Source organism: Dama dama, chromosome 27 (assembly GCF_033118175.1).
Source record: "Dama dama isolate Ldn47 chromosome 27, ASM3311817v1, whole genome shotgun sequence".
Classification (NCBI taxonomy): Eukaryota; Metazoa; Chordata; class Mammalia; order Artiodactyla; family Cervidae; genus Dama; species Dama dama.
The window spans coordinates 40,417,279-40,441,633 of NC_083707.1; the positions used below are offsets into that span (position 1 = coordinate 40,417,279).

Consider the following 24,355-nt stretch of genomic DNA (forward strand, 5'->3'; position numbering starts at 1 on the left):
AGTGTCCATGACCTCATTTGAGGCAGTCGTTCTTGGACATAATGTGTCTCCCTTTAGTTAAAATGCAGCATCTAATTTAGGACTGTGTAACCAGGGATGATTCACAGGATATTAGAGGATAGAATTTTAAAGACTGGGAAATGATGGTGATGAGGAACATACACAAAAATTGAGATTATTGGCGCTGGGGTGTTGAAAGGCAAAATGAGCCCTGCCAGCTGAGTCAACAAGAAATTTCAAACCGATGTTTACTGGGGTAAACCGATGTTACTTTACTGGGGTGTTTGAAGGATCTCCTGGTTCTCTCCTGGTGTGCCCCACCTGGAGATGGCCCTACCAGACCCTCCAGGGTCAGTGGTGGCTCCATCATAGTGGCTCCATACAGAGAAAACGATAGTGCTGTCTCTGCGATGGTGTAAACCGTGATACTTGGCATGTCATTTTCCTTTCTGATTTTAGATGACTTTCCTTTCCAATTGGCAGTTGCTAAGACAAGAGACCATTTTTCTACTATAAGAAATGGCAAAGTCTCTTTTTTTTTAGAGGGTTGTTTTTTTTTTTTTTTAATGTGGACCATTTTTAAAGTCTTTATTAAATTTGTTGCAATATTGCTTCTGTTTTTAAGTTTTAGATTTTTGGCCACAAGGCATGGGGGATTTCAGCAACCCCTACCAGGGATCGAACCTGCACCCCCTGCATTGGAAAGCAAAGTCTTAACTGCTGGACCACCATAGAAGTTCTACCCCTGCCCCCCAACCCCATTTTGAAGACATGCCTACAAATCTTTTAAAGAATTCCAGGCATCTGGGAAGTCCAACTTCATAAAATAGTAATTAATAAGAAAGGAAGGAGCACTACATTTGTAGAACAGACCAATTTGATTATACTTTAACTATTAAATAGATTAATTTCAGGGTGGTCATTCTCATTACATGCATTTAATTGATGTTAAATTGTATTAAGAATTTAATTTTAACTCCCTTTACAAACTGGCCAGGGCCCATTCTCCCTTGGTAGACTGGTGAGATTTCTACTCAGCTATGCTTTTTACTAATCCTCATTTCTGTTCTGAGAGGAAAACGTGAGTGGAGCCAAATGGAATTCTTTCCACTCCTGAATCGAATAACCACAGTTTCTGAAACTGTCTCAAAAGAATGTGAGTGTTATCATAAATTATTGGGTCCTCAGACCCAAATTCAAGCTTCCCTGGTGGCTCAGACAGTGAAGAATCCACCTGCAATGTGGGAGAGATGGGTTCGATCCCTGGGTTGGAAAGATCCCGGGGTTGGAAAGATCCCCTGGAACAGGGCATGGCACCCACTCCAGTGTTCTTGCCTGGAGTATCATCATGGACAGAGGAGCCTGGCGGCTACAGTGTGTGGGGTCACAAAGAGTCGGACAGGACTGAGCGACTAAGCACAGCACAGCCCAGACCCAAAATCAGACAGTGAAGTGAAACAGACATTCTTATTTGTTGTGATTGCATCACTGGTATCACAGGTGAACCAAGGCCTAGAGATTAACTTTCAAATTTGAGCTTGCGTCCGATCCTGTCTCTGGGCTTCCTAGAGGGCGCTAGTGGTAAAGACCCTGCCTGCCAGCGCAGGAGACTTAAGAGACTAGGGTTCAATCCCTGGGTCAGGAAGATCCCCTGGAGGTGGCCATGGCAACCCACTCCAGTGTTCTTGCCTGGAGAATCCCATGGACAGAGGAGTCTGGTAGGCTACAGTCTATGGGGTCGCAAAGAGTCGGATGCGACTGCGCGACTTAGCACGCGTGCCCGCTGATCCTGTGTCTTTGACTCAGTCTTTCCTCTCTGCGTCCAAGACCGTTCATGTCTTCAGTGAACACAGACCTCGTGCAGTGTAACACAGGTTCCCGGCTCAGCAGGGCTGGTTGCCGAGCCCCCTCCAGCCCCTGCACCATGAGGATGTTGTCTAAACAGAAGGGATTCTGTGCGGTGGGCTCTGGAAACTCCTCATCCAGTGCCAGGCCAGTTCTTAGCTGGAATCGCAGCGTGGTGACTCCCAGGCTCTGCCTCCTCAGGGGAGGAGCACGGACAGGTGACCACACAGTGGCTTCTTCCTCCCAGCACGTCTTGATCATCTTGGCCACAATTCAGGAACGCAGAGGGCAGGCTCCTGTGAGGTGCCTCAGTAGCATCCCACCAGGACGAGCATTTATTTTTCCCTCTTTATATGCACACAATCATTCTGTCTGCTTTGTCTTTTAGTCACTGATGGAGGATGATTTTTTCTATTGTGATAAGCACTATGCATAGGAGTGTTAGGTGAAGTAAAAATAGAGCCTCAGGCCTCTCTTAATAAATCAGTAGCTTTTGTATCTTACAGAAGTCCCATTTAGTCAAGCGATTCTGCGTCGAGGCTGTAATTTGGGAGGGCACAGAGAAATAAGAACCTTGTGGATACCCCAGGTGCCCAGTGTGAAATGGTACCCGAGGGCTTATTTCGTAGTTTTTTTTTTTTTGAAGGAAAGTGTCCTTGAAAGAAACTATTAAGTGTTTCTGGATACTTTCAATACAGTATTGCAGTTGTAAAAGGTTAAAGAAATTAATTTGATGTGAGAGTCACTGCTTGTGTCTAATTAAAAATAACTCTTCAGATTAGCCTTTCAAAAATTTTGTTTAGACATTTCTGTTCTATCTAATGTAAAGTGACAGTAAGAGCAAGTATCGTGTTTTCAGTGAGACCAAATTGAAACCAAGTTCCTTTTTTTCCTCTCTGTCCCTTGTGTTTATTGTGATTCTTAGGGATAATGCAGTCCTATGATTCATTCTATATCACACTGTGAATTGTCAGCTTATTCAGTAAATGCAGTCCATAGTTGGAAGAATATAATGTATGAAGCCTCACATAGTATGTGGTTTAGTTAGAGAGTGATCTTTAAAAATTACTTTTAGTAAAATGAATGTTTTTAAGATAATTGAAAGGATGACATTTGGAGAAATGAAGTGGAATGATTTGAGGTGTCTTCTTTTTGTTGTTTTAAAGCTTGAATTCTGATGGTCTTCCCAGAGCTGTGTCTTCTGCAAAACATTTCACCCCAAGCATACCAATTTTTGTCTAGATAAATATTGTCTCTGTCCATAAAAGACAAAGAGTTTGCTGAAATTCCTGTAGGAGTGTTAATAGTAAAGCTGACACACACAGCGTACTCGTTTTTCATGATTAAGATTTGGTCAAAGTCTGGTCTACGTGTTAGTGAACATGTGCTTATCTTAAGTATCACCTCAGTAGCTCTAAAATACATGATACAATTGATTCTCTGTTTGCAAGGACTCCAGCTTTCTTCTGGATATCTACTTATCACAAATAAGACCATTGTCATGAAGGAGCAAGGTAACAGATAGTTAGGAAGAAATGTCTGTTTAAAACATTATTATAGAATGGAATGTATAATTTGTCTTTGACCATGTGACTCTGAAGCTGTAATTACTTTCCTTACATCTCTAATGAAATTCACTTCTACCAAATGTGATCTTCAAACCTTACAGCACTTTCTTGCAAAAAGATACCACACATCCAAAGCAACTTTTATAGGGAAACCTCTAATGATACGTCATTATCACGGTGAGATTAAACCTCTTTGGATAGTTGAGGCCATTTAGTGGAAATTAAAGATGAATATGGTTCAGTATTGGGTATCATAATCAAGGTGAATTTAAATGCTAAGATCTAAAGAACCCGTGCTGACTTAGGAAGAGAGAACACTGTCAAGATGTTTAAGTCCTTAAGCAGGGCACGGTAGGTTGTTGTCTCCATCATCCTGATTCACACTGGCCTGGAGCAACTTTCCATTGGCTCCATGGTGACTTGTTATGACTGTACCTTCCAGCATCAGTGACTGTGTGGACCGAGGTTAGAGTAAAGTGGTGCAATCCAGTGCTTCAAGACACGGGAACCGATCTTCTATAAATGGAGGGCAGGGCTCTCCTCCCTTCTTTCTGAAGATCCCAGTTGCCCAAGGATCTTCATAAACAATAAGGTCAGTGAAGGCCAGGAGCTGGGAAGCTTTATCATCAGCTGTTTCCCAAGGAGACTCTATCTGAGTGGACAATTTTCATCCAAGTGTGGAGAGACCAGGAGCCCAAAGGTAAGTAATTTTTCAGAAGAATTATAAAGTGATAAGGAAACAGCATAGGCCTACTAAGGCAATTGCTGAGTTGGGGGTGTTACTGGAAGCACAGTGTCAGAGAGTGAAACTGAATAGCTACTTATTTCTTAAAAGTGACAATGGAATCTTTAAGGACAGAAGTGTCATTTGAGTGGTCGTCATAGGCTGGGTAGTATTGGAGGAGGAAAGACAGTAACTTGGCCAAAGGGCCAGAGGGAAATGAAGTGTTTGAAGGTAGGAGGAGGCAGAAAAAAAGAGAAATGGGGAAGAGGACTACTGAGCTCATGATGTTAAAAATGACAAATTTTCGGATAAGGAAATGAAAGAATCAGAATTATTTAAACCAAGTGCAACACAGATCAGTTTTCATACAGACTCTGATTCTCAGAAGATGAATGTGAGATCATTTGAAATTCCCGTGGTGATATACCAAATCTGTAAAATGTATGAGATGGAAAGGTCAGTAGAACTCTTTCTTTTGTGAGCATATATGATGTTAAACTGGCGTTTATAGAGACAACTCTACGTGGCTTTAGGTGCCCAGAAAGTTTTAAAATTAGGTATGTTTTGAATTGGGGAAGGAGGGTGTTTGTTTTGTATTGATTTTGCCTTTTAGAAGTTTTAGAGTTAATCAGTAATCCTAATTCATTTTATCCATAGGAAAAACGTTTAAGTGGAAGATTATTGTTAAATAGAAAGCATGGAGATGGGACCATGAAACAAACAAACAAAAATGTACATAAAGATAAAAGAATCAGTACTAACAGTGAAAAGTGAACCAAGGGCTGGTTGTTGTTGGCATAGACCAATAGCTTCTAGAGTTGCTGAAAAGAATGACTTGAAAATTATATGAAAAGGAGATTAGCTCTAAATCTTGTGCAATTTGACTTGTGCCAGTTGTACTGGTTGTGCTGAAGTGAGATGACTGTATACTTTATTGTCCAAAATGGGACACTTTTGAAAGTGAAAGCAAGTGCTATCCGATCATGTCTGATCAGCAGGTATTGTTCAGTTGCTCAGTCATGTCTGACCCTTTGCGACCCCATGGACTGTGGCACGCCAGGCTTCCCTGTCCTTCACCATCTCCCTGAGCTTGCTCAAACTCCTGTCATTGAGTCCATAATGCCATCCAGCCATCTCGTCCTTTGTTGTCTCCTCCTCCTGCCTTCTGTCTTTCCCAGTATCAGGGTCTTTTCCAGTGAGCTGGCTCTTCACATCAGGTGTTCAAAGTATTGAAGCTTCATCTTCAGCATCAGTCCTTCTAATGAATATTCAGGGTTGATTTCCTTTAGGATTGACTGGTTTGATCTCATTGCAGTCCAAGGGATTCTCAAGAGTCTTCTCCAGCATCACAGTTCTAAAGCATCAATTCTTTGGTTCTTAACCTTCTTTATGGTCCAACTCTCACATCCATACACGACTACTGGAAAAACCATAGCTTCGACTCTACGGACCTTTGTCAGCAAAGTGATGTCTCTGCTTTTTAATATGCTGTCTAGGCTTATCATAGCTTTTCTTCCAAGGAGCAAGCGTCTTTTAATTTCATGGTTGCACTCACTGTCCACAGTGATTTTGGAGCCCAAGAGAAATAAAGTCTTTCACTGTTTACAGCGGGTATAAACTGGAATTTTTCTAAACAAGCCAGCACATATGGTCATCCTATGCCTGAGTGCAGATGCTCTGAAATACATCCTGTGTTTTCTAAAATGAATATCATTCTGGGACAACATTTAAGTAGTTTCCCTATATTATCAAGAAACACAAAAATCAGTTAAATTAGTATATGTCTCAGTTATTGGGGTTCATATATTAGTTACAAAGGAATTGGGCCATTTTGGTCCTATGCCGGTTTCACTTTCAGCCTCTCCAGTATTGAAATGATCAACTCTGTTAGCAGTTTTTTTTTTTTTTTTTAAAGTGGACTTCTTTCATTTTATTTATTCAGTTAACCTGCTGAGCAGACTTTATTTTTGTAGGCAAGAATGCAGAAAGACACCGAAAGGTTAATCTTTAAACTGAAGTCTCAGTGATGAGGTGACTCTCATCCTGAAGAGGGCTGAGGCATCCTGAACCTGGAGTGGTCCATGTTTTTATTTATCCCAGATTGCTGGATCTTAGTTCCTTGACCCGCAAGCAAACCCATAGCCCCAGAAGAGAGAGCGTGGAGTCCTAACCGCTGGACTTCCAGGGAATTCCCCTCTGTTAGCTTTAAAAGAACCAAGTCAGTGTTGATGAGCATTTTCCTGGCTCTACTACTGACTTCGGCAAGTTGTTTGGCTCTTCAGCTGCTCAATTTCCTCATTGGGGATAATATTAATAGCAGAATTAATCTAGTAGACTTATCATGAGGATTAATGACATCACTGTAAGTAAAGACCTTGGAACAATGACTGCCACACACTAAGATTTATATATAAGAGTTAATTTCTTAATCTTAATCTTGCTAAATCGTGTGCTAAATTGCTTCAGTCATGTCTGACTCTTTGCAACCCAATGGACCATAGCCTGCCAGGCTCCTCTGTCCATGGAATTCTCCAGGCAAGAATACTGGGGTGGGTTGCCGTTTCCTTCTCCAGGGGATTTTCCCAACCCAGGGCTGGAACCTGTGTCTCCTGTATTGCAGGCAGATTCTTTACCTGCTGAACTATACCCTATTCTCTGGCTTGAGGTACAGAATTTGCTTTAACATCTATTGCTTGCACTTTATATAACCTCTTTTGTCCTCGGGTTTTCTAGACCTTAGGAATGGAAAGAATAATACCTTCTGGATACGCTGTCAAGATTTAATCAGGTGAAATGGGAACAACACAACAGTGTTGGGCTCAACCTGGGGGCTCGATAAATGTTTAGTGTTTTCCCTTTCCCTTCCAGCAGTCATGTAAACATCAGCTAGTGATTGCATCTTCCTTGTAGGTCTTCTACTCAAAGAGAATACTTGAGCAAGTATGATTTTTCTCGTCTTACAGATCGAGTTTCCAAGACAAGCTTCTGTAGACAGATGTCACATCCTTTGCTCATTCCAAGATGTGGGGGTTCATTAAGTTTTGCTTTTGAGACTGAATTGATTTCTTTGTCCTCTGGGTCCGGGAAGACAGGCAGCTTCGCTGGTCTCGGCTCCACCTTGCTTGCCTTTTAATGTTAACACCTTCTCACTACACTGTTCACAGATGGGCTTGTTGCCTTGGGAGCATGCTGCTGTATTACTGAAAATGCTCTTCATCCCAGCAAATAGCCTGCTACTGAGAAGCTCACAGACCTGTATTGTAGTACTGTTTCCTCATATCGTATTTTTCCTCATTCAGGTTAAAACCATACAGGCAAAAAATGTCATTCCCAGAAGTAAAAAAAAAAAAAGCCCCAAAACTTGTAAAAATGTTAATTCCTGTAATGTGAAAGCAGAGGTAGTAACTGGCACATTGGGAAATTATTCCTCAGTTTTTACAGCATCAGAGCCTAGCTGTGCAATCCTGGGCAAGTTATATAACCTCTCTGCGCTTCTATTTCTTGATCTGTAAAATGATGGAAGTAGTAGTTCAATCTCATTGGGTGGTACAGAGGATGAGATTAGTTAGTACATGTAAAGCACTTAAAATACCTAATCAGAACGTAGCACACTCCTAAAGGGTTTTATTGTCATTATTTTAAGCCTGCATGACATCTTGATTGTACATATCTCCCTATGAAAAGTCTAGCCTGCTGTTTGACTTCCCAATATAAGAAATATAAACACTTGAGAAAATAAAATGTTTCCTTTATTAGTGATCACTAATGATTAGAATTTAGAGACACAACCTCTTAGGTAAGGCACATAACTTGTTTGACTTGTAAGTGGAGAATTGTGTTTTGTTTTTATTTGTTCTTCCTTGTTGGATTCATATGTGATTACATTTTTCTCACCAGCTGCATCCTTTGCAGAATTACTAAAAGGCTGTAGTTTACCACCCAAGCCCAAGAGCTATTGGAAATGGGCAATAAAATCAAGTTTTAGTAGAAGTACAGCATAAAAGCAACAGTCGTCCTGTGACTTCCTGCCCTCACTATGCAGTTGAGTTAGTAATCATTGGCACATAGCTGCTAATAGTCAAAGCTGGCTGTTCACGGCTTGCAGTAAACAAGAACTGTTTGCTCTCCTGGACTCAAAGCACACTTCCTCTTGTCAATCACCTTGCTTCTTTCCTTCCTAGGAATCTACTCAGGACCCTTTGTGTTGTGACGGAAGCAATACTTTCACTTCCAAACTTTTTAATTACGAAAAAGAGATCTGTTGAGATCTAGACACATATTAAAACCTATTTTAAAACCTGCTTGTAATTAAGAGTATTAAATAATAATAATTTTGCTGTAATTATGCAAATGCTATGACTTTGGCTGTATTCATTCACCCTTAATTTTCTCTTCCTGCTGTATCTGTAGCCATGCAGTATCTTTCAGGTTTTTAATTTTCACTGGCATAAGAACTTTTGAAGCTGAGGTTATCACACTGGTGAGGCTAGTTTTCACTTATCTATAAATTAATTACTACTGTGTGAAAAGTATAATGAAGTCATCAGTCAGTATTCAACATGAATATAGGTAGATTCCATTTCTTCTGCTGTCAATTTTCGTAGTTTGTGTCTTTCAAAGAATTTGTCCATTACATGTAAGTTGTTGAATTTCTTGGGTTATAGTTGTTTATTGTTGTTGTTGTTGTTTAGTCTCTCAGTTGTGTCTGACTCTTTTGTGACCCCATGGACTGTAGCTCACCAGGCTCCTCTGTCCATGGGATTTTTCCAGCCAAGAATACTGGAGTGGGTTGCCATTTCCTCCTCCAGGGGCTCTTCCTGACCTAGGGATCAAACTTGTGTCTCCTGCATTGCAGGAGGATTCTTTAGCACCGAGTCACTGTGGAAACCCATAGTTGTTTATAGTATGCTGTTAATGTCCATTTTCTGTCTTGAGGATTTTTAGGGCCATCTTCTTTTTCTTTCCTAATGCTGCTAATTTTTGTCTTTTCTCTTCTTGATAAAATAGCTACAAATTTACCATTTCTGTTCATCTTTTCCCAAACCTAGCTTTTAAACAATTTTTCTCTTTCATCTGTTTAATCTTTCTTGCATTAATTTTTGTTCATTCTTATCTCAATTATTTCTTTGCTTTGATTTATTTTGGGCTTAATTTGTTCTTCTTTTACTAGCTTCCTAAGATAGAAGCTTAGGTCATTCATTATAGACCTGTCTTCCATTTTAATAACCATTTAATTCTATAAAATATCCTCTAAGGATTGCTTTAGCAGTATCCTACTAATATTGATATGTTGTTTTCTTATTATTCAGTTAAAAATAATTTCTGATTTCCCTTGGGATTTCTTCTTTGATATATGGGTTTTTAAAAAGTGTGTCCTTTACCTTTCAATATTTAGGGATTTTCTAGATATTTTTCTTTTCTGATTTCTAAATGAATTCCTTTGTCATCAGAAAACATACTTTATATGAGTTCCATCCTTCAGAATTTATAAAGCTTTGTTTTGTGATCTGGCATATGATTTATCTCGGTGATACTCCTGTAAACTTAAAGAGAATATATTCTGCTCTTTTGGATAAGAGTATTCTAAAAGTATCCATTAAGTTGATTTGGTTGATGCTATTTAAGTTTTCTATTTTCTGTCTTATTCTATGTCTTGTTGCTGAGCATGGAGTACTGAACTCTTCAACTGTTACTGGGATTTCAGTTCTAAGAGTTTTTGCGTCAACTATTTTGAAGCCTTTTGTTTCAGTGAATGCACATTTAGGATGGTCAGGGTCTTCTTATGAATTTATTTAGCTTTTTATCTTCAAAAAATATTTCTCTTTGTCCTTGGGCATGCCGTTTGTCCTAAAATGTGGAAGTCATAGAGCTGTACTGTTCAGACATCCTTCCCCCAAAGTCGTACACTCAGCCCACAGGCTCAGCTGCCACACAGGCTGTGAAACGAATTCATAAATTCATTTAATTTTCATCAGAGCCCTGGGAAGCAGATACTAGTATGATCTCTGCTTTATCCTTGAGAAAAGTGAGGCTTAGAGGGATGAAGTTTCTGGAAGATCAAACAGCTTGGAAGTGACAAAGCCCTTGACCCTGTGTCCTTCCCTTCTCCTGCCTTGCACTCTTGACCTTTGGTGATCCTTTCTCTTTTACTACATGCTACTGTGTACTCGATGTTTCTGTACCTGTCTCACCAGTTTGTGAATTGATGGAGGATAAAACGCTTATGTTTATAAGACATAAAACGCTTATGTCTTTAAAGTGTTTAACTGGGAGAGGGGATCGGGATGGGGAAGGCGTGTAACTCTATGGCTGATTCATATCAATGTATGACAAGACCCACTGAAATGTTGTGAAGTAATTAGCCTCCAACTAATAAAAAATAAAAAATTAAAAAAAAAAAAAAAGAAATAGCCCTAAACTCTTAGAATTAATTGCCATCAAAATGCATCCTTATCAATAAGATTAATCTTTCAATGTGACTTTGTTTTACTCATTCGAGTCAGCTGACAGGAGATGTGCTGCCCTATACAACAACACATGGCAGAAAGGAAATATTCATTATCGTTCTGTTGTCTAGTGTATTATACCTAGTAATGATATTCTTTGGGATAATGTGTTCTGTGATATTTGCTCCTGTTAGTCATGCCTATAAGTTCTTGTCCCTTACCAGATTGATTTTTGTGCTTTCTGTAGCATTAGATAAATGTTTATTCAAATAAGATCTATAGTCTCAAATACTGATAGAAATAAGCGTAAGGAGACCCTGTAATCAGTAACTTGAAGTTTTCTTTTTATTCGTTAACCATACACAATGATATCTTGACTAACTCTGTTAGTATTAATAACTAGGGCAATAAAACTGTTTTATAGAAAACAGCTAGCAGGGTACATCTGCTTCCCCAGGGAAGGGGGAGGGTGTTAGAACTTCTCGAAGAACTGCTTAAAGAGGTTCTTTCTTCATTAGATGAAGAAGAAACTTGATGACCGGATGGTAGTTTTCACAGTTCACCCCCCCACTCCCCACAATCATGCATGTTTCTGGAGGCATTTAAGCCTCACTTGATAACCCTCAGTGTTGAACTCACAAGCTCCATGTAGACTGATATTTATTAGGCTGGAAACTACAGGTAAGGTGAGAAAGCCTTGTTGCTGGAAACTGTCAAAAGTCGATTTAGAAACTTCTTTAAAATCATTAATTACTCAATTAAAAATTTCTCTAGCATGGGGGGCGCCATGAGAGGAGGAGGAGGAGGGATGTAGAAAGCCTTAACATCAGTGTCTAAAATTCTAACTTAGAAAAACAGAACAGACAGTTATTAAAGGTAATAAATTCTGTTTTTATTTGGTCATGACTCTCTGTTCTTCAGAGATTCTTCTTCGCTGGCCAAAACCAGTAGAACTTTCAGGTTCAGTGATCACGAGGCGCTTCCTCATATTTTGAAACTATAATGACTTCATTCAAAGGGAGCAACTTTAAATCTTGATATTCCACTTTTAACGATTGTAGAAAGACCTGTGGTAGGACAGCTCTTATTCTGTCTATAAAGCAGGAGCCCGAAAGAGTGCAGAGAAGGAAAGAGAAACTTGGAAGTGGGGTCCTGTTTCTTAAGCAAAGCAAGAGAAACCCTTCGAAGAGGGAATTACGTTTCACATGACCTTTTAAGATTCAGGATCTTGCCTCTCGTGGTAATTTTATAGAATGAACAAATATCCACTCAAGTTGCTTTCTTCCTTACATGTAATAGATTAATGAGCAGCCATCAAAGAATTGATTTTTAGTCTCTAGTGACCTGAACTAGCCTGACCTGGATTCAGGCAATAATGTGAAGGCTCCAAACTAAATCTATTGTTCCAGGTCCCCATGACCCTCCTGTCTCCAGGCCATGTTGTTATGTTATATTAAACATCAGTAGTCGGATCATAAGAGCCACAAGCGACCAAGCATCTCTAGCCTTCTTGTCTGGATAATGCTTTTAAAAAAATCAATGAGTTCTCATCCAATCCCATCACCACCAAACTCCAACTTAAAGGACAGCAAAAGAAAGAGAGTTTCCACTATGAACAAAAACAGGCCCGAAAACAGGAAGGATTTTAGGAACAAATTAAGCTAAACCTTTTCAGCTAATTAATTCACATTGGATATTGTAACTAGTAGCCATGAGATAAGAAGTTTGTGGATATTAGTTACAGTATCCAATATGAATTAATTTGCTGAAAAGGTTTAGCTGAGTTTGTTCTTGAAATAGTTCCTCCATGAGTAAGAAGTTTGTGGGTTTCCCTGGTGCCTCAGATGGTAAAGAATCTGCCTGCAATGCAGGAGACCCAGGTTCGATCCCTGGGTAGAGAAGATCCTCTGGAGAAGGGCATGGCAACCCACTCCAGTATTCTTGCCTGGAGAATTCCATGGACAGAGGAGCCTGGTGAGCTACAGTCCATGGAGTTGTAGAGTCGAACATGATAACAGTTTAACTTCACTTCACTTCAAGAACCATCTTAATTATGTATTTAGAACTGGGTGACCTAACAAAACATACAGTCATATTTATCTGAAGTGTTTTTCAGAGTTCCAACTTGTCTTAAAATTCTATCACATTGCATTTTTCCTGGGATGTTTTTCTATTAAAAAAAAAAAAAGTGGCTGTACATTCACTGATGTGATACATATTTGTTACAGGCTTACCATGTGTAGAGCTCTGTGCTTGATTTTGCCAGAAATGTTGCATTTATCTATTCATTTATTTAGCAATTATTTATTGCATGTTACTATATGCTGGCGTGTTGCTATTCATGGGGTTGCAAAGAGTCCGACACGACTGAGCGACTGAACTGAACTGAACTGAACTGAACTGATGTGCAGGAAAGTGTTCTGGGTACTGGGGCTATTGTTAAAAACCAGCATTCCCAGTGAAGCCTTTGACTCTGGCAGCCTGGGTGCCAGTGGGGAGGCAGTCAGCACACAGGCAAACAAATGCATATTTTGTGTAATTTTGTATAGTTTTTATTTTGTGTAATTTTGGAGAGAAGTGAGGAGAGGTATTTGCTCTTGTTGTTGTTGTTTAGTCGTCGAGTTGTGTCCAATTCTTTTGTGATCCCACGGACTGTAGCCCGCCAGGCTTCTCTCTTTTTATCCAGCTACTACTAATGTCTGTAACAACCACTGGGTACCTGGATGCCATGATGTAATGACCACATACTCTGACTTTATTGGGCACAGTGTGGGGTCTTTTCCAATCATCTTACGCAGTCCTCACAAGCACGTGTTACTGATCCCATATATTCAGGCAAAGAAACTGAGACCCAAAGAGATTGGGTCGATTTCTTTACTGAAGGCTAGTAAACGATGACGGTTTTTTTGAATCAAACCGTTACTTTCCGACCATGAATCTCATGGTTTTTCTCTGCGTTTTACTTGATAGACATTGGATCAATCATCCACACAGTCTTTCCTTTTTACACTTCAGGTTAAGAAACTTTCAGGAGTTAGAACAACTTTTACCAGATCACAACAGGTATAGGTTTTGATTTTGACTTTCCCCAAAGTGCTTTTAATAAAGCCTCATGTCTACTTAGCGGAGAAGAGAAGGAAAGGGAAAAACCATTTCAAAAAATCACCCTTGCACACAGCACAGGTTTGTGTAAATCTCAGCTTTCTCGGGGCTGATTACACTCTGCAGTCTTCATTCGGAAATGGATGAAAATTTGAGCCGGGACACAAACAGGAAGGCTCATTGGTCTCGCAGGCACCACCTCTTTAAATAGCTCTCGTGCGCTGGGAATTGTTCTTCACTCTGAGGAGAGGCTCCCTCGCAGCCCTTTGTTTCTCTGGCCCACAGAGCTGGAGGCAGCCGCCGCGGGACAGAGAGGCAGAACTCTGCAGGTGGTGGGGGGGTGGGGGGGTGGTGTGCAGTGGGCCGGAAGATGCCTCCCCACCCCTGGGCCATGAGGACACCCGGCCACAGAGATGTTTTGAGTGTCCATCTCCCTTGATAGCATTCATGACACTCTTAACCTGCTAAGAGGTAAGTTTCAGAGCACTTCCTCAATTAATATTTTGGGCTATAGGCTTCTTTCTGCTGACTGTTCCCCCTCCCCTTTCATTTATAAGAGGCAAGGAGAAAGCAGACAGTTGCTGTAACTTTTTTGTTTGTTTTAAATCCATTTTTCAGTGAATGCATGGGTGGGGCTCATAGTTTTTTTTTTTCATTAGATTATTGGTGCATAGTATTAAATGACAGTAAGTGGTTAACTTTTTAACCTTTCACTGTTTTTGTTATGGTGTGAATGTAAGTTTCTAAAGCCCAAATATAGAAGGGAAGTAGGTACACCCTGTTACTAATTTGAGAAGACTGGTTAAAATGGGATCTTAATAGATGCTTAATAATGAATGACTTGGAGGTGTTTTGCTTCCAGTTCCTGTTTTTGCCTAGGAGTGTTTAAACTGATCTAATCTTTCCAGATGATTATCTAATCTTAGAAACATCTGCCCAGGGAGACTCTATTACCCAAGCAAGCTCTTCCACCCTTTAATGGAATTAAAACATTTCTTTGGTGGGGCTACCAGTCTTTCCTCTGATTTCAGTGCTGGGGCAAATGGCGCCAAGGGGAAATGGCTGAGTCTCTTGGCCTGGTTCATGGAGAAGACACGTGGGTGAGAAAGAGGTTCTTGTTTTGTGCCTGCCCTAATCTGGTGTGGGGTTTGTGTGACTGCCTCTGTCCATTTCCTCTGATCTTTTCCTGCCCTCTTTCTGCTCTTTTCTTAGGCAGCTTCTTTGAGACATTGGTGCCTGGGTTAGAGTGTACACACAACACCAAAAATTCATCTGATTAATTGCAAGCAGAGGGTCTACTTCAAGAAACACAAGTGCATGCTCTCCCCAGGAAGATTTCCATGGTCTGTTTACCTCGTTTCATGTTTAACTCTTAGAGCGCTGTGATCAAGAGCCATGTGTCAAGGCTCCTTACTGCACTTCTGTTTTCTTTTTCTGCCTTTTCTTGTCTTCTGTGTTGTCTTTTGGGGGGAAGTGAAGAATCAGGAACGATGGTTTTGTTGTTTATTTGAAACTCATTTCCTTTGAATCGGATTAGAATCATTTGCTTCACTGTGTTCTGGGTTCTTTTTATTTAAGTAGCATCATCTTTATATTTTGCAAGTCTGTTTTTTTGTTGTTTTTAAATTGTTTTACTAGTGTTATTTTGTCATCAAAGGTAAAGTCTACTTTGGCCTCATTGAGACTTCTTTTTAGATTAGAATGTGGTAAGAAAGGCTGCTTAACTGAAATACTGTCTTTGTTTTGTTTATTTATTTTTAGTTTTATCACAGATTTCAGGGGGTAGTAAGCATAACCAAGGTTCATAACAGGGGATAAATTTTCAGCATGATATCTAGGATTGTGGAAATAGCTTGATGCACTCATTTATTTGTGAAAATAAAGTTATATTTTTGTGCTTTGATGATTATTACTAAATAAAGAATATGTAATTTTGAATCTTGGAAGTAATAAGGAATTGGCTTTATATTTATAAATAGTTTTCAGTTTCACAGTTCTGTGGTTTCACTGTGATCTCCCCTCTAGTTCTGTATCTAATCACAGCCCTGCCCTCTCTGTATGTGTCCTATCTTTACAAATTTGGTAACGCCCTGGTTAAGCTCTAAGCCCAGGGATGAACTGAAGAGCAACTGTGCTAATCAAAGGCAAATTTAACAAGATATGACTTCTCTTTAGACTTGAAAATATATAAACAAAGGACTTAATTTTTATGATCCTAAAGTTTAAAAAAAAATCAGATGGAAAACAGAACAACAACGCTTAGGTTACCCAAGCAAGCACAATTTTTGCAGATAAGGAATTCAGAAGGCAGTGGGCATAAGAATGCAAGGCTCTAACAGCCAAGGTCCCAGCAGAAATCATCTGAAAGGTAATAAAATAGCTTAAAGGATGAGCTAAAAGGAAATCAGTGCCCCTCTGCAATAAGCTGAATGATGAAGTGAAGTACCAGATTTACTGGAAGGCCTCCTACTGACCCCAGCTGAGCTGAGTGCAGGAATGTGTTTCAAAGCCTGGTTAAACCCCCGGAGGTAGTGTTCTGAATCAGCCTTGCTGACGTCAACACAGACCCTGCCTGGAAATCTTCCAGAAGCAGGGAGTGAAGGCAGCTCAGTTGAGATGTGCGCTATTGTTACAGTAAAGACGGGAGGCAGAGTACTGCCGTCTTGGGAGACAGAGCGCAAAAGCCTTTCAGCTCGCTCTGAAGGTGTTGTGCAACCTGGAGGTGAGACCGCTGACAGAGAAACTAGCGCTGACCATGGCCCCCAAGTGCTTGTCTAAACAGAAGGATGGAAGAGCGAGAGAAAGGGACTCGTTTCTTAGTGATAGAGAAGCCTGTGGATCATCGAAGGGGGAAAAACTATTGAGACTATGTGAGTGCTGATGAGATGGATTTCCATTGCTAGGCAACTTGAGTGATGAATTAATAATAAGCTTACAAAGCTCAGGTTCCAGACAGACTCAGGTCTTATAAGTGAGCAGGGTAAACAGGTCTTGTTTCTGTGAGCTATGAAGCTCCCTGTTACGCACGGTCTGTTTGTTAGATATAGACAAGTAAATGAACACAAAGACTTCAACTGTTTTTCTTTCTCTTATGAAAATAGGTAGTAAAATTGAGGTCAGATATGCAAAAATCATCTCCTGCTTAAATGCAGTTTTCTGTTTTAGACTTTCCAGGAGTCCAGCAATCACTAGTTGGGACATGAAAAGTCCATTATTTTGCTTTAAAGGACAGAAGGTTCAGTATCTGTTATTTGTGTACTGAAGTGGTATTTAACTATCTGAAACTTCTGGAATAAGTAGGTGATAGTAGAGTTGTTTTCACCCTGTTTTTCTTCTTGTTCCATGAGTTGTAATGCTAATCCCAAAAAGGGCTTCCGTAAACTTGGACAGGAGTCCTGGAGTTATGGAGACAGGAACCCCATGCCAGTCCTGCCTGCTGAAGGTAGTTAGAGAGCCTGGTGTCAGGCAGGCATCCACAGGAGTGACAGGAATAGTCAGCCAGGGGCTTTGTAGCAATATAACTGTAATTATCATGAGGCCAGCAGAGCGTGTGCGCACTTCAGAAGATTCTTCTTGTGCAATAGCATGGCATGCATCAGTTGTCTCTCATTCTTTGACAACCTCAAATGATTCAGTAGGTATGAATATTTTGTGCTTCCCAGGTGGTGCTAGTGGTAAAGAACCTGCCTGCCAGTACAGGATACCTAAGAGACTTGGGTTCGATCTCTTGGGTGGGAAGATTCCCTGGAGGAGGGCATGGCAACCCACTCCAGTATTCTTGCCTAGAGAATCCCATGGACAGAGGAGCCTGGCGGGCTACAGTCCATAGGGTCCCAAGGAGTCAGACACGACTGAAGTGATTTAGCCCGCACACACGCATGAATATTTAAGTGTATTTTATTTCAAATATTCCAGGATTTATCACTTGACCCATCTCTGTTTGCTGCTGCTGTTGCTTCTGCTGTCCTCCTCTTTGTCCTTCTGACAAAACAAAAGGCCTAAAGCATAGCCTTCTTTTGAATTAGGCAAATCTGTGGAGACCCCTTACCAGTAAGAGGTTGCAGCCCCTTCGAAGTGCATTCTAATCTATGAAATAGAACCCAGACATCAATATTAGACAATCCCATCCTAAACTTTTTCAGGAAGTAGTATAATTTCCAGAGTATCAGAAGGGTCTGAATGGGAGCTTCAATTTCAGCATCAGTCCTTCCGATGAATATTCAGGGTTGATTTCTTTTAGCATTGACTGGTTTGATCTCCTGGAGTTTGATTGACTGGAGTCTCCAAGGGACTCTCCAGAGGCTTCTCCAGCACCATAATTCGAAACCACATGCGTCCTGGAGCCTTCTACATGTCTCCAGTACGTCCACAGTATTTCCACATGTGGTGTGGCTTCTTGATGATCTCTGTTCATCCACCCTGCTCTGAATTTAGTCCTGGACATCAGTATCCTTCTCCCATGTGGTGCCCAGAGCAGAATTCCAGTTCTGCTTCATTCAGGACGACTGTCTCCCCTTTCTGTCTGTACATCTATGGGACTTAAGACTCAATTATGTAGTTTTCTTGGCATCCATGTGATGGTCTTGGCTTGTACTGACCTTCCATTTGGCCAACATCCCTTTGTCTTTTTCACACGATGTCTACTCATGCCAGAAAGCAGTCATCCTAAACATGTGCAGCTGAAGTTGCAGAACTTCGTTCTCATCCCTATTAAGTTTCATCCTGTTAGCTTCAGTCCCTTAGTCCTCCCAATGGAGAATGTCTTGACTTTGGGATTTTTATCCCCAAATAACCTTTTACAGAAGTAAGGAAAATGATCTTCTGAGAGAAAAAAAGTTTAATCTTTAAAAAAATTCTAATAACTCTTCCCAAAGACTGTTTCTGCTCATGTGACCTTGTTGAGGGAAACTTTAGAGGCTCTTCATGGCCTAGTGATTAAAGGCCCAGAGCACCTCTCTGTGGCACCTGAAAGGTCTTCCCACTGTGCCTTCTGAGCACCACTCGCCACAGTGGGCTCCTTGTCCACCCCATCCTCTTTCTGCACCTCCCTAGCTCTGTGGCTTTGTTCACCTGGGGCCCAGAATTCACACATGCCTCTCTCTGCCTGTCTGAATCCTGCATATCTTCTCCTTGAGGTCTTCCCTGAACTTTAATAGGGAGTCATCTCTCCTTCCTTTGAGTTCCTGATGTGTTGTCCAAAACTCATAGCATTTACTGAACTCTACTTTATGAGAGCAGAGTGGCGTGGTGGTGGAGAGCAGAGACCCCGAGAATGGACGGTCTGAGTGCTGTCCAGACCGAACCCCTTAGCAATGGTGTAATCACGGGCACAGGGGTGTTTCTCCCTAACCTTTGGCTGTTGCATCTGTAGAATACAGACACTAGTACCTACCTTATAGGGTTGTGAGGAGAATTGAAACAGTTGGACACGACTGAAGTGACTTAGCAGCAGCAGCAGTACCTTTTAAAGCACTTTCGGTGGTGTCTGCTGCATAGTAACTGCTGATAATTGTTAGCTGTCTCTGTCGTTGGTCATTTGTTCAGTCGCTAAGTCATGTCTGACTCTTTGTGGCCCCATGGACTGCAGCATGCCAGGTTCCTCTGTCCTCCACTGTCTCCTGGAGCTTGCTCAAACTCATGTCCATTGAGTCAGTGATGCCATCCAACCATCTTACCCTCTGCTGTCCCCTTCTCCTCCTATCTTCAATCTTTCCCAGCATCAGAGTCTTTTCCAAGAAGTCGGCTCTTCCCATCAGGTGGCCAAAGTATTGGAGCTTCAGCTTCAGCGTCAGTCCTTCCAATGAATATTCAGGGTTATTTTCTTTTAGGATTGACTGGTTGGATCTCCTTACTGTCCAAGGGACTCTCAAGAGTCTTCTCCAGCACCACGATTTGAAAGCATCAGTTCTTCGGTGCCAAGCCTTCTTTATGGTCCAGCTTTCACATCCAAACATGACTACTGGAAAAACCATAGCTTTGACTATACAGACCTTTGTCAGCAAAGGGATGCTTCTTCCTTTGTGGCTCAGATGGTAAAGAATCTGCCTGCAAGGAGGAAGACCTGGCTTCAGTCCTTGGATCGAGAAGATCCCCTGGAGAAAGGAATGGCTACCCACTCCAGTATTCTTGCCTGGAGAATCCCATGGACAGAGGAGCCTGGCAGGTCAGGCTACAGTCCACAGGATCGCAAAGAGTCAGACAGGACTGAAAGACTCACACTGTCACTTTCACTTCATCTAGGTTTGTCCCAGCTTTCCTTCCAAGGAGCAAGCATCTTTTAATTTCATGACAGCCAGTTTTACTGAAGAAGCTCAGAATAACTCATGAACATGATTTTTAAAAAATTTTCAAACCGTGAATATCAGAGGAAATAGGTGTGAATCTGTGGAGACAGAATATTGGCGAGGAACAGCATTTTCCCACAGAGCCATTGTGAGATGGTCTCCAGCTCGAGCCAGCACACAGATTTTTTTCCTGCTTGCAGTCAGATATCAGCCACCATTTTTATAAGCATGCTTACGGGTATCAGGGAGTGCAGGTAGTCTGGAGAAACATAGCCTCAATGTTATGAACTGCTTATCAACATTGTAATTAAAATACTTAATTACTCAAAGCCTAATTTTAATCTGTGTGCCTGTAGAATCGTGCCAGTTTGCATTTTGCTTTATATAGTGTGATAAAAGAAATTGCAAAACATTGTTTTCCTTTATTCCCTTGGGAAAAAACATCACGGTGGAGCAATATCAGAAACTCATGCATTTAAAATGTTTTGGTGTAGTGGGGAGCAGCAGTCTTTAGGTAGATAACTCACTCTGACCTCGGTATTTATTGAAGGACTCCCAAGAATCTTGTATTGGGTTAGGTAGTGTGGAGATGTTAAAAATTATAAGATGAACTATCTATATTCAGATTTATTTGGAGATATAGCACATAGTAAGTAAAATAATAATGTATAGCGTATTATATGAAAGTTCTGTACTCAGTGAATTAGTAAGTCAGTGGTATAGACAAGTGGACATTCTAAGAGCTTCAACATGGTAGTTATTAATTGCTACAAATCTGTTTCAGTTTTTTCCTCAAACTATCAAGACATTCTATAGACTGTAGAATACAAACCTTGAGGACATCATAAACCAATCAACACTAATATATTTGTATAAAGTGTTTCTTCTTTGAAAATTTGCTGAACGTTAAATAGTAGATATGGATATATCTGACGATGAGGAGGATTGTAATAGCTAACACATTTTCTTAATTCTGACGGTAACATTGCAATATTGTTCCATTTTTTTGAGAGGAGGAAAAATTGGGTCTCAAAGTGGACACATAGTGTATTATATGAGTAAGAGGTAACTCTGTGATTCAGTATATGTCAGTCCAAATGAAAAGCCCTGTTTCTTAACCACTGTATTCTCCTGTCTCTATTGATGCCTATTCAAGGGAATCTAAGAGCAGATCATAATGCCAAACCTTAGTGTATATGATTGGAGTGGGGCACAGAGATGAGTCTGAAACATGAGCTAAGGCAGGTTGTAAAGAAACTCTTATAAAAAACTAATGAGTTTGGAACATCCTGCCAATAGTAGAGAATGCCACATCAACTGATGATTAACAAGAGAATAGCATTATGTAACTTTTTTTCTAGCAACTTAACTTTTGCAAGTGTATGTAAAGGATATTAAACTAGGAGGAAAAAATGAGAATTCCCTGGTGGTACAGTGGTTAGTACCCTGAGCTCTCACTGCAGGGGGTCTGGATTCATTCCCCGGTTGAGGGATTAAGATCCCGTAAGCTGTGTGCTGTGGCCAGACAAATGGGGGGAGAAAAGAAATCTTGGGAGTCAAGATAGATGGTGTAGTAGCCAAGATGTAGTCTAAATGTGTGCGCTGGATACGCATCAACATCGAAGAAGGTGGATTGAGAGATGTGTCTGAAGTAGACTTGCCCTGATTTATGGACCCGTCCAGAATGGAGGGCAAGGAAGGGGAATATAATACAAATGGCAGGGTATGTAGTGATGTCATTCCTGAAGTTGGGGAAAATGAGTGACTGCAGTTGGGAGGGGCTGAGTTCTGCACATGAGTTGCAGGTGAAGGAGAACATATGTCTGCTTAGGTGCTCAGTCGTGTCCGACTCTGTGACCCCATGGACTGTAGCCCACCAGTCTCCTCTGTCCATGGGGATTCTCCAGGCCAGAATACTGGAGTGAATTGCCATGCCCTCCTCCAGGGGATCTTCCCAACCCAGGAATCAAACCGGAGTCTCTTGCACTGCGGGCGGATTCTTTAACCATCTTGAGCCACCAGGGGAGCATACCAAAGGAGAACATACCAAAGAAAAATTTGACATCCTGAAAGGCCAGAGCTCAAGAGCAACCAGGCCAGAGATTAGTGGTCTTCAGCCTGTGAGTGTTGCCATGACAGTGGATAAGGTCATGGAGAGGAGCTGGGGATGCTATGAATAGAGAGATGCTGAAAGAGGATAAAGGATGCAACCCAGGAAAGACACCACTCTTGAAGGTAAGACTCTCCTCAGCAGTGTGCCGATCTGGTGGCTACATCGAGGACTCAGATTAGATGTAGGTATTTCCCAAACCTCAGTCAGCATGATTACAAGTATTACAGGCATCCTTCAGGGGAGCTTCCTTAGACAGTGACTAAGCCATTGGCCGTTGATCTGTACTAGTTTCACTTTCAGGGAACTGACTCTGAACTTGGGGAACAGTTTGCTTTCTGTAAATTGACTAAGGGTTGGGATCATCTGGAGATATGTGTAACTCACTCACAAATTGGTTGTTAGATGTCCCAGCTTTTCTGTAGGACATTCGAAAATAAAGTTTGCATGATCTAGTTTTAAAATAAGTTAGCACGGTAATGAAATCCACGTGAAATGATGGACGATTCCTTAATGAGTTCCACGTTCCTTCTCAAATGTCCTGGAAACTTTACTGGCAGCTTCCAAGTCCTAAAAATTTAAGAACGCTTGATTGCAGTGTGGCGTGCTCTTCCAGTAATGAGCGGTAACGGACCTAAAACTTGGTCATATCGTCCCTTCATAGACCACTGCTTAGCAAAGACCACTGCATGAGAAGCACTGATGCTGCAGGTAGCCTGCGGGAAAATGCCCATGGGACAGGGCAAAGCCTTCTGGCTGTGAGGTCCTACTGCCCAGGTTCGAAATCTCAGACCTTCCCCTTACCAGCTCGGAATCCTCAGGCCAGCGATGGACTCTCCTTAAGCCTTTGTAAAGGAATTACGACAGTTCCTGTAATATTTTTCATAGGCTTATTGAGGATGTTCAACAGGTATTTTACCCACTTTGGGCAAGAGAGTATTGTGTATAATTACTGGGTGTAAGTGCATGCTGACTAGAGTTAGTTTCTCTCTTTTATTCTGTTTTAGTATGTTTGTGAGTCTTGTACTATCTGGGAATGCTCTAAGTTTCCTGAGTGTAGTACAGTTCCTACTTGGATGGTCCTGTAAGTAATAGAGTCTCTGGTGTTAAGGGACATTAGCCTGTCACAGCAGTTCATTCTGACAGGTTTGGAAGACTATACTTTTTCAGGGTATCTCTCCCTTCCTCTTACGGAATCATCACTTCACATCTATAAGCAGAATGCTGGCCTAACTCTGCAGCTTAAGCAGCGGTCAAAAGCTATGAGGTGCTGGGCTGAAATTCTGTTATGGTACTTTTTTTTTTTTTCCAGTCCAGGTCCAAAGCTTGCTTGCCCAAATGTTCCAGTAGAGGTGTTTCCTTTAATGTCCATGACTTGGAATCATGCAGACATAAAGGGTCCATCCTGTTCAGTTCACTTCAGTTCAGTTCATTTCAGTTGCTCAGTCGTGCCCAACTCTTTTCAGCCCCATGGACTGCAACACTCCAGGCTTCCCTGTCCATCACCAGCTCCTGGAGCCTACTCAAACTCAAGTCCATTGAGTCGGTAATGCCATCCAACCATTTCATCCTCTGTCGTCCCCTTTTCCTCCTGCCCTCAATCCTTCCCAGCATCAGGGTCTTTTCCAAGGAGTCAGTTCTTCGCATCAGTGACCAAAGTATTGGAGTTTCAGCTTCAGCATCAGTCCTTTCAGTGAATATTCAGTACTGATTTCCTTTAGGATTGACCAGTTGGATCTCTTTGCAGTTCAAGGGACTCTCAAGAGTCTTCTTCAATACCACAGTTCAAAAGCATCAATTCTTCAGCACTCAACCTTTCTTTATGGACCACCTCTCACATCCATACATGACTACTGGAAAACCATAGCTTTGACCAGATGGAATTTTGTTGGCAAAGTAATTTCTCTGCTTTTTATTAGATGCTGTCTAGGTTGATCATAGCTTTTCTTCCAAGGAGCAAATGTCTTTTAATTTCATAGCTGAAGTCATCATCTACAGTGCTTTTGAAGCCCAAAAAAATAAAGTCTGTCACTGTTTCCACTGTTTCCCCATCTATTTCCCATGAAGTGATGGGACCAGATGCTATGATCTTAGTTTTTTGAATGTTGAATTTTAAGCCAACTTTTTCACTCTCCTCTTTCACTTTCATCAAGAGGCTCTTTAGTTCTTCTTTGCTTTCTGCTATAAGGGTGGTGTCATCTGTGTATCTAAGGTTATTGATATTTCTCTAGGCAATCTTGAATCCAGCTTGTGCTTCATCCAGCCCAGCATTTCTC

General features: G+C 41.2%; 1 protein-coding gene across 4 annotated transcripts in view; it reads left to right on the forward strand.

Annotated features, from left to right (window-relative positions):
• ARHGAP28 (Rho GTPase activating protein 28) overlaps nt 1-24,355 on the forward strand; it is a 138,680-nt gene that overhangs the window by 20,558 nt on the left and 93,767 nt on the right. The window contains exon 1 of one of the 4 annotated variants that reach the window (XM_061131031.1): nt 14,053-14,156. The exons of the other annotated variants lie outside the window; for them this stretch is intronic. The gene's annotated coding sequence lies outside the window, so the exon portion shown is untranslated. Of the gene's footprint in view, nt 1-14,052; nt 14,157-24,355 lie in introns of those variants that run through there. 4 annotated transcript variants of the gene reach the window in all.